Raw genomic sequence first — 13,804 nt, forward strand, 5'->3', positions numbered from 1 at the left:
ATTTTATTTTTCTCTTTCTTTCTTTTATTCTACCTTTTCTTCAGAGCCGTGTGTCTGACAGGGTCTTGGTGCTCTGGCCAAGTGTCAGGCTTGTGCCTCTGAGGTGGGAGAGCACAGTTCAGGACACTGGTCCACCAGAGCCCTCCCAGTTCCACATAATATCAAACAGTGGAAGCTCTCCCAGGGATCTCCATCTCAATGTTAAGACCCAGCTCCACTCAACGATCAGCAAGCTACAGTGCTGGACACCCTAAGCCAAACAACTAGCAAGACAGGAGCACAACCCCATCCATTAGCAGAGAGGCTGCCTAAAATTATAATAAAGTCACAGACATCCAAAAACCCACCACCGGATGTTGACCTGCCCACCGGAAACACAAGATCCAGCCTCATCCACCAAAACACAGGCACTAGTCCCCTCCACCAGGAAGCCTACGCAACCCACTGAACAAACCTTAGCCACCGGGGGCAGACACAAAAACAACAGGAACTACAAACCTTCAGCCTGTGAAAAGGAGACCCCAAACACAGTAAGTTAAGTAACATGAGAAGACAGAGAAACACAGAAGTTGAAGGAGCAAGGTAAAAACCCACCAGTCCAAAGAAATGAAGAGGAAATAGGCAGTCTACCTGAAAAAGAATTCAGAGTAATGATAGTTAAGATGATCCAAAAGCTTGGAAATTGAATGGAGAAAATACAAGAAACATTTAATAAGGACCTAGAAGAACTAAAGAGCAAATAAACAATGATGAACAACAAAATAAATGAAATTAAAAATTCTCTAGAAGGAATCAATAGCAGAATAACTGAGGCAGAAAAACGGATAAGTGACCTGGAAGATAAAATCGTGGAAATAACTACCACAGAGCAGAATAAAGAAAAAAGGATGAAAAGAATTGAGGACAGTCTCAGAGACCTCTGGGACAATATTAAATGCACCAACATTTGAATTATAGGGGTCTCAGAAGAATAAGAGAAAAAGAAAGGGAGTGAGAAAATATTTGAAGAGATTATAGTTGAAAACTTCCCTAATATGAGAAAGGAAATAGTCAATCAAGTCCAGGAAGTGCAGAGAGTCCCATATATCATAAATCCAAGGAGTAACATGCCAAGACACATATTAATCAAACTATCAAAAATTAAATACAAAGAAAAAATATTAAAAGCAGCAAGGGAAAAACAACAAATAACATACAAGAGAATCCCCATAAGGTTAACAGCTGATCTTTCAGCAGAAACTCTGCAAACCAGAAGGGAATGGCAGGGCATATTTAAAGTGATGAAAGGGAGAATCCTACAACCAGGATTACTCTACCCAACAAGGATCTCATTCAGATTCGAAGGAGAAATTAAAACTTTACAGACAAGCAAAAGCTAAGAGAATTCAGCACCACCAACCCAGCTTTACAACAAATGCTAAAAGAAGTTCTCTAAGCAGGAAAAACAAGGGAAGGAAAAGACCTACAATAACAAACCAAAAACAATTAAGAAAATGGTAATAGGAACATACATATCGATAACTACCTTAAATGTAAATGCTCCAAACAAAAGACATAGACTGGCTGAATGGATACAAAAACAAGACCAATATATATGCTGTCTACAAGAGACCCACTTCAGACCTAGGGACACATACAGACTGAAAGTGAGGGGATGGAAAAAGATATTCCATGCAAATGGAAATCAAAAGAAAGCTGGAGCAGCAATTCTTGTATCAGACAGAAATATAGATCAATGAAACAGGATAGGAAGCCCAGAGATAAACCCACGCACATATGGTCACCTTATTTTTGATAAAGGAGGCAAGAATATACAATGGAGAGAAGATAGCCTCTTCAATAAGTGGTGCTGGGAAAACTGGACAGCTACATGTAAAAGAATGAGCTTAGAACACTCCCTAACACCATACACAAAAATAAACTCAAAATGGATTAAAGACCTAAATATAAGGCCAGACGCTTTAAAACTCTTAGAGGAAAACATAGGTAGAACACTCTATGACATAAATCACAGCAAGATCTTTTTGATCCTCTAGGAGTAGAGAAGTGGAAATAAAAACAAAAATAATAATAAATAAATGGGACGTAATGAAACTTAAAAACTTTTGCACAACAAAGGAAACCAAAAACAAGATGAAAAGACAACCCTCAGAATGGGAGAAAATATTTGCAAATGAAGCAACTGACAAAGGATTAATCTCCAAAATTTACAAGCAGCTCATGCAACTCAGTATCAAAAAAAACAAGCAACTCAATCCAAGAATGGGCAGAAGACCTAAATAGACATTTTTCCAAAGAAGATACACAGATTGCTAACAAACACATGAATGAATGCTCAACATCACTAATCATTAGAGAAATGCAAGTCAAAACTACAGTAAGGTATCACCTTAAACCAGTCAGAATGGCCATATCATCAAAAAAGCTACAAACAATAAATCCTGGAGAGGGTGTGGAGAAAAGGGAACCCTCTTGCACTGTTGGTGGGAATGTAAACTGATACAGCCACTATGGAGGTATCTTAAAAAAATAAAAATAAAACTACCATATGACCCAGCAATCCCACTATTGAGCATATGCCCTGAGAAATAATTCAAAAATTGTCATGTTTCACAATGTTCATTGCAGCTCTATTTACAATAGCCAGGACATGGAAGCAACCTAAGTATTCATCGACAGGTGAATGGATAAAGAAGATGTGGCACATATATACAATGGAATATTACTCAGCCATAAAAAGAAATGAAATTGAGTTATTTGTAGTGAGGTGGATAGACCTAGAGTCTGTCATACCGAGTGAAGTAAGTTAGAAAGAGAGAAACAAATACTATATGCTAACACATATATATGAAATCTCAAAGAAAATAAAATGGTTCTGATGTACCTAGGGGCAGGACAGGAATAAAGACACAGACGTAGAGAATGGACTTGAGGACACAGGGAGGGGGGAGGGTAAGCTGGGACAAAGTCAGAGAGTGGCATGGACATATATACACTACCAAATGTAAAATAGATAGCTAGTGGGAAGCAGCTGCATAGCACAGGGAGATCAGATCGGTGCTTTGTGACCACCTAGAGGGGTGGGATATGGAGGGTGGGACGGAGATGCAAGAGGGAGGGGATATGGGGATACATGTATATGTATAGCTGATTTACTTTGTTATAAAGCAGAAACTAACACACCACTGTAAAGCAATTATACTCCAATAAAGATGTTAAAATTTTTTTCTAGTGTTGCCAAGCTCAGATTTTATATAATTCACTTGTGTACTGATTAAGATACATATGAAGGAATAGAGAGCAAGGTAAGACTTTGGAATATATACTCAGTGAGGAATTTATCTGAAAATAAATACTATTGTTAGAAAGATAAAGAGTGACCTTCTCTGTGAAAATAAACAAACAAAAAATTGCTGCTAACTTGGTTCTTTTGTTATTATGTGTCAAGCATTGCATATAATAAAATTGTTTTATGAAAACTTTGGAAGCCAAGTATAACTAACTTCTAGAGGTGACTTCCATTTGCTTCTGTCATGCACCTCTTAGGGACACTAGCATTGTGAGGCTGCCTAACCCCAATTTAAGGGACTGAGATTTGAGTTTGGGAGAGAACTGGTTCATCCTTATTTCTGGGGTACAGTGTTTCAGGGCCACCACCTAAAGTGCAGACTGTTTAGGAGGGCTCCAATGTAGATGGGTCTGAATTTCAACTTAGAGCTTTCTCATCCTTCAAGACTGTCACATATGCTGCTCATACACATAGGGTCTCAGCTACCTATTTCAGAATTGAAAATCAATTCTCTTTCGATTTCCGTTTGCCAGATGTTGGCCTGGAGATGCTTCATAGCCTTGGTTCCAATGCTGTTTATACTTTACCTCTGGTGCTGAGCAAAGGGTTGTTCTAAAATGTCTAGTTCATTTTACTGCGGAAGGATGGTCCACATTTTTTTGTAGTTAATAATTTTAAGTAATTTTCTGTTTCCTAAGCAGAATACATTTTTCTTGGAATTTTAAAGCTTGTGAATAAGGGTCAGGCAAGTCATAGCTACCCACATCACATTGTCAAAGAAAACTAAACTACTGGTGAAACTTTTATTCATTATACTTGGACAGCAAACATTCTGATAATAATGACAAAAATTAGAGTGATATTAAACTATGAGGAGAAATAACCAGCAGTCCAGATTGTTGCATGACAAGAAAAACATAGCCATTGGGAGAAAATATTTATTAATTCATACATTTGTTCATTTACTCAGCAGCTTTTTTTGAGTGACTCACCTCTGCTGTGTTAGGTATTGAGATGGGCATTGGGATTCAGCAGATAACAAGGGTAATATGGACCCTTGCTTCTTAGGTGGCTTAAAATCCCAGCATGTAGAGAAATATGTATTTCATTTTCATGAGTAGTAAAGAGGCAGCAGTGATGAAGCTTCAAATTTTAAATTAAATAGGCCTTAGAGATCATCTAGTCAAATTTCCTCATTTAATGAACAGGAGAAAATTAGGGAACGAGCTCCATTCATTTTCCCAAGGTCTCATAGGTTGTTAGTGAATGAACATAGAGCACATTTCTTTCTTCCAACTCTCAAAAGTGTTGTTTTTGTCATATCACTGTGGCCTCTTTAATCAACTGAGTACATTGGACCCCTTTTATGAATACATTTTAGACATTGAAAATAGTGATGTGGCCTCTGAGTTCATAGATCTAATGACTTGAAATGCCATTTTTGTTCATGTAACTTCAAAAACTAACAATACTTTAAAAAAATTTAGACTAAGTTGGTCCACTATGTTCAGCATAGTGTACCTATACACAAAGTTGAAAACAATTTTATCAGACATGAATGAGCACCTGAATCGTAATATATATTAAATATTACCTTTTAATCTACAACAGTTTTTTCCGAAAGTTATTTTCTGGACCACTCGGTTCTGCTAGCACTTTCCCATTTTTCTCACTGCTTTAGTTATTAAAATAAAATGTTAGTTTTATATTTATTTCCATAATGAATTAGCAATTTATGATATTAAAAGAAAATTAAATAATTACTATAAACAGCATAAAATTAAGATGTAATACATGTGTGTAATATTAGTTGTAAATCTATGACATTTTTCTCAACATTTGTTTACAGAATCACAAAATTCTATTAATACCTTCCGAGCTAAATTCTTATTGTTTTTGCTTTTCTAAAAAGTAAACATTAAAACATTTTAATGATCATTTTACAGTATATAAATGAAACAAAATAGAAGTACCTTATCTATATTATCAAAAGCCATTGTTTATTCTAATAATATTTGCAAAAGTTTAATATGTCAAACTGAATGCTGAGCCAGTTTTCCAATCCTTGTTTGCTGTGAAGAAAGTCCCAGTATTTTTACAGAAATTAACAACTCATAAATCAGAGAAGAAAAATACATAAAGTCTTACATTGAAGAGAAATGTTAAATTGTTGGAACAGTAATAGCTCTAGCTATTCAGCAGTAGAATTATCTTCCTAGTACATATTTAAGTGAGGAGTTCTAATGATGTGTGCATTTTGTTTCGTGGAAACGTTCGCAGTTTGCTAAAACACAAAGAATATAATGGCCCATCCTCATTTCTATCAAGAGAATGTAAAGTTGCAATATTTGGCCTGCATTCATATTCCAAACAGCATAGTTTAAAAGGTAAGTGCCCAAAGTTAACTGGAAGAATTGAAAAAAAAGTCTAAATTTAACTAGCTTTTGTACCAGGGCGATAGCTGCTAAGGACATTTTAAGTAGTGAGAGAGGTAAATGTTCTTTGTACTGCAATCCCTAGCAAAATCTGAAGAAGTGGACTTACAATAATAATTACAATAATAAAATGAAGTGGAGTTACAATAATAATTACAATAATAGAATGAAAGCAAGGGCTGTGCTTTCCAGAATAAAATATACAGGCAGAGCAAAATGTAATAAATAGAAACTAGGATTTTAGCTCAAAATATAAAATTTATGTGAGCAGAGATAACAAATTATTTATACTTTGGCTTTGTATACATCAATAAATAATCCATTCTTTGGTCATATCCTCATGACCACTTATTTTGGAAAAAAATGGGTCTTTTCTGGTGATTTAATTATTGAAACAATAAAGGAAAATATTACAATGTCATCATGTTTGACAAAAAAATTTGAACAATGCATTACTGAGAATTCTCATTTTCTAAATCTCTCACTAGCCACTTGAGACTTCTCGCATCTTCATCTCTTTCTGTTTGTTCTCTTTTGGCAGATCCAGGAAACTCTGAACAATTTTTAGAGAAACTTTTTTTCTGTACACACATCAAAGTGGCAACTTTTTAATGATCCGTAAATTAGAGAAAGCCAGATAGTTTCTTTGGCCTTTGTGAAACTATTAAAAGAAAGCAGGGGATATTTTATTTCTTTTCTTAATTGCCTTCCCAAGTTCCCAAGGTAAGCAAAAGAAATTATATACCAAAAAAAAAAAAAAAAGAGAGAGAATTGTCAAAAGCTGTTTGCTGTGGTAGAGATGTTTTTCACTTTCTAAAATGTATTTATAAAAGTATTATACCACATATGGCTTCACGTAACAAGGAATAGAGCAATGAAAAAAAAATCAAATACATTAATTTAAGTGAAAGATAGTATGGTAGAAGAGGAAAAGCATGAGAATTTTCTTGAAGGAGTGATTTTTAGCTTTTGAGGTGTTTGGTTTTCTTCTTTTCAAAGGAAGCATTGTAAAGTCAGTTAAGCTAGTTTATGTAAAGCTTCTGCTAGTTTCCTTTGTGGATTTTTTGACAAAGTCACACCATTTTGACTGATTTACTTCCTTAACTATCTACTAATTTCTTGCCACTAAAAAGAATGTGTGGGTATGTGTTTTAAGCAGAGCTAAGAATAATCGAGATAAGATAACATATTTTCCGTTTCAGGAAAAGGGATGATGTATTTTCTATTAAAATTTTATCCTAGGCCTTAAATTTTTTCTAGCTGTGAAGAGGTAGAAGGATGCAGAATAAAGAGAATTGGTGGAGTTTTGTGCTTAAAATTTGGATGTAGCACTTACTATGTAGATGATCCAGGACAATTAGATTCTCTAAAACTTACCTTTCTCACCTCTATGTAAGTATGAAAAGCCATGAGAATTATGGAGTCCAGTCCCTGGTGCATAGATACATGCTTCCAATTGAGGGTAGCAACAATTACTGACAAAATAGATTGCTAATAAGTATATTATTAATACTTTTTGACCTTTGGTGCTACATAACAAATCACAAAACCTAAGGGATCAAAACAACCATGAGCCTAGGGTTCTGCTGACCTGGGTCAGCCTTGTTGGTCTTGCTCATTGTCTATAACCATGTGGTAAGTTACTTGGGGACCAACCAGTTAGAAGGGTGTCATCTGGGAAAACTTAATTTTTGCTCCACAGGATTTTTTATCAGCAAGCTAGTCCAGTCTTGCTATCATGGTGGAGGGTAGAATTCTAAGCAACTGAAGTGATGTGCAAAGGACCTTGTGGTCCTAGGCAATGGATCATCACAAAGTTACTTTCATCTCCTTCTCTTGGCCAGAAGAAGACAAAGGCCAGCCAGAGTTTAAACGGCGGGGCAAATGGATCACTTATTGTTGTGAGAATGGGCAAAATCATAATGAAATGACAAAAAGGTGCCAGGAAACTTTTCACTTGGGTCCTTAATGCATTTAGTCTTCTACTGTTTGAATGCTAAATTAAGTTAAAATCTACCAGTGTTTTATCTGAAGGCAGACACTTTTCAATAAAGATACTGAGAATGAACTAGATTCCATATCAAAAATATTCCATATCACAAGGAATTATTAAAAAATAGATGAAAAAGAAAATAAAATAATGGAAATGAAGTTCTTTGTGGGACAAAATACATTTTCGTAGATACTTTTTTTTTTTTCTGCTGTACGTGGGCCTCTCACTGTTGTGGACTCTCCCGTTGCGGAGCACAGGCTCCGGACGCGCAGGCTCAGCGGCCATGGCTCACGGGCCCAGCCGCTCCGCGACATGTGGGATCTTCCCGGACTGGGGCACGAACCCGTGTTCCCTGCACCCTGCATCGGCAGGCGGACTCTCAACCACTGTGCCACCAGGGAAGCCCAGTAGATACTTTTAAATATTTAAATCATAATTTGATAAACATCTTAGGTAGTATCAATGGCGTCAAGAGAAAAGCAAATTGAAATTAAAACTACTCAGTAGTTTCTTTCAATAATTTGTTCTTCTAGCTCAAGACTAAATATGCAGGGGTGGCTATGATTTAGCTTTCTTAAAATTATGTATCACCCAGTTTTTCTTGTTCTACCATAGTTATTGGGTTCATTTTTTCTAATATGTATCAGCTTAACATTTAAGAAACAGAGATCATTATATATATTTCTCAACTATAAGACCAGTACACTATTTTTGAATAGAATAAAGAAACGTTTTATGTATATATGTATATATATATTTAGAATTGGCCTAATGAGAAGCCACATGAATGGCCACATGAGAAGCTGATGATGTAGAGGTACCAAATAGGACTGACTGAAGATGGCTGGTTGAGAAGTCTATTAGTAGTTGTTAGACTAATCTTACTGTAGGTCTGCACCCAAAGTTCTGGTGATTGGTCTGCTGTCATTGTTGGTCAACAGGGGGTAGAGTCAGGAATAAGAGATGGGCATGGTGTGGCAGAGAGAAAGAACAAGGTGGAACCTGCTGGCAACACAGGGATCTGCCCCCACACAACCACACAGCAATGGCATTTGGATAGGGTCCATGAATGTTTCACATCCTCATTCTAAATAAACCTCATGCAAATCCTCTTTTAACCAACTCCAACCTGGAATCTTACAGATGATGGGATTCTGGGAAACATACTTCCAAATCAACTAGTCCATTTGTCAACGTTACCTCTGTTCCTAATTCCCTTAATTGTTTTTCCTTTTTACATTTTAAAAATAAATAAGTAAATAAATAAAACATTAAAATTGATTTGTTTTGGCATACAGTTCTATGAATTTTACCACAAGTATAGATTTGTGTAACTACCACCAAAGAGGATATTTTCATCACTCCAGAAAACTTCTTCACAGATACATAATCCCCTAGCCACATACTTGCCCAAACATGAACCTCTGACAAAAACTAGAACCACACTGAGACTGGATTCTTTCACTCAGCATAATGCCTTTGAGATCCATCCAACTTACATGGGACTATCAATATTTGCTTCATTTTATTGCTGATTCATATTCCATTGTGTATCCATGTACTAGTCGAAGCATATTTTGGTTGTTCCAAATATGGTCTATTATGAATAGACCCACTGTATACATTTGTGTATAGGTTTTTGTTTGAATATAACTTCTTTTCTAGGGTACATACCTAGAAGTAGATCATTGTACCATATGATAGGTGTATACAGAACACTGGAAGAAATTGCTAGTGTTTTTCTAAAGGGTTGTACCATTTTGCATTCCCAGCAGCATTGTGTGAGGGCTTCAGCTGCCCTGCAGTTTCACCAGCTTTGGATTACTGGAATTTTTATTTTAGCTACTCTAATAAGTATACAGTGACAACCCATTAAAGTTGTAATTTGCAGTCCCCTAATGATGTTGCTGTTCTTTTCATGTGCCTATTTATTATCTGTATATCCTACTAAAGTTATTCCTCAACTCTTTTGTCCATCTTTGTATTGGATTGTTTCCTTTTACTTGAATTTTGAGCATTGTTTATACATTCTGCATATAAGTCCTTTGTAGGTAAATGCTTTGCAAACATTTATCGAAGTCCAAGATTTATTTGTCTTTACATTCTATTAACAGTGTCTTTTGAAATGAAATTTAAAATTTCAATGAAATCCAGTAGATCTTTTTTTATATTTTTTATTTTTATGGATTGTGCTGTTAGTGTTAGGTCTAAAAACTTTTTGTCTAAGCACAGGTCAGGAAGATTACCTCCTCTATTTTATTTTCCTCTAAAATTTTTATAATTTTAGATTTTACGTTTGGATCTATGACCTAATTTTTATATATTTATATAAACATATATATATCTCAATATATTTGACAACACATTTCCTCAGCTTTTGTTTATCTGAGAAAGTTCTTATTTCTTTTCCTGAAGAATATTTTCTATAGATATAAAATCTGGTTCTCAGATTTTTTCAACACTTGGAAGATTTCAGGGCAGTATCTTCTTTCTTGTATGGTTTCTAATGAGAAGTCTGTTGTAATTCATGTTCTTATTTATCTGTTAAGGGTCCTCTTCCCTCCCATCTCTGGCTGCCTTCAAGGTTTTCTGCATGTAAATTTGTCTTCAGTACTTTGACTATAGTACACCTGGAGGTAGTTTTTTGTTTTGTTTTAGTATTTATTCTGTTTTGTATGATCTGTGCTGTTTGGATCTGTGGTTTGTTGTCTGTAAAAATTTTTGCAAATATTTTGGTAATTTTTTTATTTAAATAGTTTTCCTTCTAGAATCTCTCTTCCTTCTCCTTTTGGCATTGCAAAGATGTTAATGTTCCATTTTATTTTATCCTACATTTCTTGGCTGTTTTATTTTGTGTTTTTGACTTTTTTTTCTCTTTACATTTCAATGTGAGTAACTTTGACCAATCTTCAAGTTCACTGCATCAAACCTCTGCATGAGCTTGTTGAAAGTATTATAAATTTTTGCCACTCTGTTTTAATTTCTACCATTTCCTTTTGGTTATTTTCTATGGTTTCTGTCTTCTAATGATAATACTCATATAGTCCTGCAAGTTGTCTGCCTTTAACTATTTTAAATTCCCTGCCGGATAGATAGTTTTTAGTGCTCATGTCATATCTGAATATGGCTCTGATCATTATTTTGTCTTCTTATATTGTACATTTCTTGCCTTTTAGCATGTTTGCAATTTTTCTTTTTTGAAAACTGAGTATGTTGTTCAGAGGTGTAGATACCTTAGTAGATAGGACTTTACTGTGGGAGTTTTTGTTAATCTACCTAGTGCTTGAGCTGAGTTTGTTGTTGGTATGGAAACCACAGTTTTCAAACTTCTCTAGTTAATCTTGTTTCCAGATGCCCTTCCAGTTTTGGGGCTTCCCTTTTCTCCATGAAAGTCTACTTTTTGCAGGCCTCCTGGCTATAATCTACTGTTATTAGTGGACGTTTATAAACATGGTTATAGGATGTAGGAAGGGCATTCTTTAATCTCCTGCTTAAGTCTTAGTCTTCAGAATACACAGTGGAGCTGTATCATGAGGGTCTGACCCTCACAAGTGCTCCTGCTTGCCTTCAGGGCTAAGACTTTCCACTGGCGCCCTAATCCCATTCTGGGTTGCAGCAGCAATAACTATTCCTCCAGTATTCCCAGTGCCTGTCCTTTAGGTCCTCTTTTCTGTAGATTATGGCTTTTTTGCATCCTTCAGTAAGACTGGAGGCTGGGGCTGTACTGAGTTCACGTCCCCTAACTGCAATGCAGTTTCACCATTATATTTGTTGATTTTCTTTCCCTTGCAGGTTGGACCTTTTGTTTCATAAGGGAAAGATTTCTATGTATTCTTGCATCCTCTACATGGCCTATGGGCACTTCCTGCACCATGGACAGTGAGCACTTTCTGCAGGGCCAAGTTTTGAGAGGTTTCTGGGGTTCCTGTAGGAAAGATCTGCAAAAATGTTCCTATGTCCCCATTGCTTCTCATTCTCTTGCTGGCCCATATTCAGCCTCCAGCAATTTGTCAGAATTTCCAATTTAATCCTCTTATTGGCTTATGTGGAGTCCTGTGGCTTCTGCCCAGGAAATAAATTCTTGGATCCTGTATCTCTCTGCAGGTGCCTGAATGATGGTGATTGGTCCCAAGACCTCAGGGTTTATGAAAAGTCATTAATTTTTGGTTTGTTCATGTTTTTACTATTGTTTTGATGGAATGATGGCTTTCTGTCTCTTTACTTATTTAAACTGTAACTGGAAGTTTGAAAGATTTTTATTTTTTAATTTATAATCTCACTTGCTAGGTAAGTTCTTTGATATGTTATTTACTATAATTCATAGAACAGACAAGATCTAGGCCTTCATGCAGCATAAGGAAAAGAAAAAAATAGATTGAAGAAATTAATAGATCCTTGCTTACAAACATATAACATGGTACACATATTAAAGATACATCAGTTCCTTTTGTGCATTTCAAATGTTGGAATATTTTGGAGTCCTGTAAATTTTTGAATAACAGAAAATAGATGTGAATTTTTGCAGCACTGATCTCTTAAATACAAACTTCTAAAAAAAAAGTATAGCTGAGATAAGAATTCTTCAGGAAAATATTAGATTGTTGATACCAACAGAGGCAGACAATTTTTTTAGCAGCAGTCAGCATTTTTGTAACACCCTATCATCAAAGAAAATAATTGCATTCTAATTTTCCTTTAAAATTCACTAAATAAGGGACTTCCCTGGTGGCACAGTCGTTGAGACGGGGATGCAGGGGACACAGGTTCGTGCCCCAACGCAGGGGACATGGGTTCGTACCCCGGTCTGGGAAGATCCCACATGCCGCGGAGCGGCTGGGCCCGTGAGCCATGGCCACTGAGCCTGCGCATCCGGAGCCTGTTGCTCTGCAACGGGAGAGGCCACAGCAGTAAGAGGCCCGCGTACTGCAAAAAAAAAAAAAAAAAAAAAAAAAATTCACTAAACAACATTTTCTTTACAAGTTTGGGCAACTTTTCAAAACCCATTGATGACTCAGAGACTAGCAGCTCACTAATTTTCACTGTTCTATTTTGGTATATTTTGGTTATCAGTTAATTCTTAATAATTCCAGAAACTACTATCTTTTCTTTACATAGATTAAAATTTACCAAGGGAAAGGATTTCCTAAATGGTTTTGTTTTTTCCCCACAATATCTTTTACAGAGATTTATAAGTTCAAATGGTGAGTTCTTAGCAATCTGAGTCACATTATGTGCCATAGATTTCTGCCGCCATAACTTTATTAACATAATTTAGTACTGTCAATAATCTACTCCTGCCAGAGGACAGGAATTGCTTTACTAAAGGAACACATCACATGCACTCACAAATGAATCTTATTGAAGAAGAAAACAATACTTTTCCATGCGGAAAAAAAAATACTTAATTTCCTTAACGTCAAGTAGAATAAAACACTGCTGAAAAACTAACTCTACTGTAAAATGCATGATAATTCTTTGCCTTGGGTGATATTATGGGCTGAATTGTGCTCCCCCATCTCATTCATATGTTGAAGTATTAATCCCTAGTACCTCATAATATGACTGTATTTGGAGTTCTGGCCTTTAAAATGGTAATTAAAGTTACATAAGATCATTAGGGTGGGTCCCAATCCAATGTGATTTGCCTTCTTATAAAAAGAGATTAGAGGGGCTTCCCTGGTGGCGCGATGGTTGAGAGTCCGCCTGCCGATGCAGGGGACACGGGTTCGTGCCCCGGTCTGGGAAGATCCCACATGCCACGGAGCAGCTGGGCCTGTGAGCCATGGCCGCTGAGCCTGCGCGTCCGGAGCCTGTGCTCCGCAATGGGAGAGGCCATAACAGTGAGAGGCCCGCGTACTACAAAAAAAACAAAAACAAACAAACAAAAAAAGAGGTTAGGACACAAACACATACAGTGGAAAGACCATGTGAAGACAGAGAAAAGATGGCCATCTACAAGCCATGTAGAGCGGTCCCAAAATAAACCCAACCCCACCTATGTCTTAATCTGGGATTTTTAGCCTCCCAGAACTGTGAGAAAATAAATTTCTGTTATTTAAGCCACCAAGTCTATAGTACTCTGTTATG

This window comes from Monodon monoceros, unplaced genomic scaffold, assembly GCF_005190385.1.
Source record: "Monodon monoceros isolate NGI ecotype Baffin Bay Population unplaced genomic scaffold, NGI_Narwhal_1 Super_Scaffold_12, whole genome shotgun sequence".
NCBI classification, from domain to species: Eukaryota; Metazoa; Chordata; class Mammalia; order Artiodactyla; family Monodontidae; genus Monodon; species Monodon monoceros.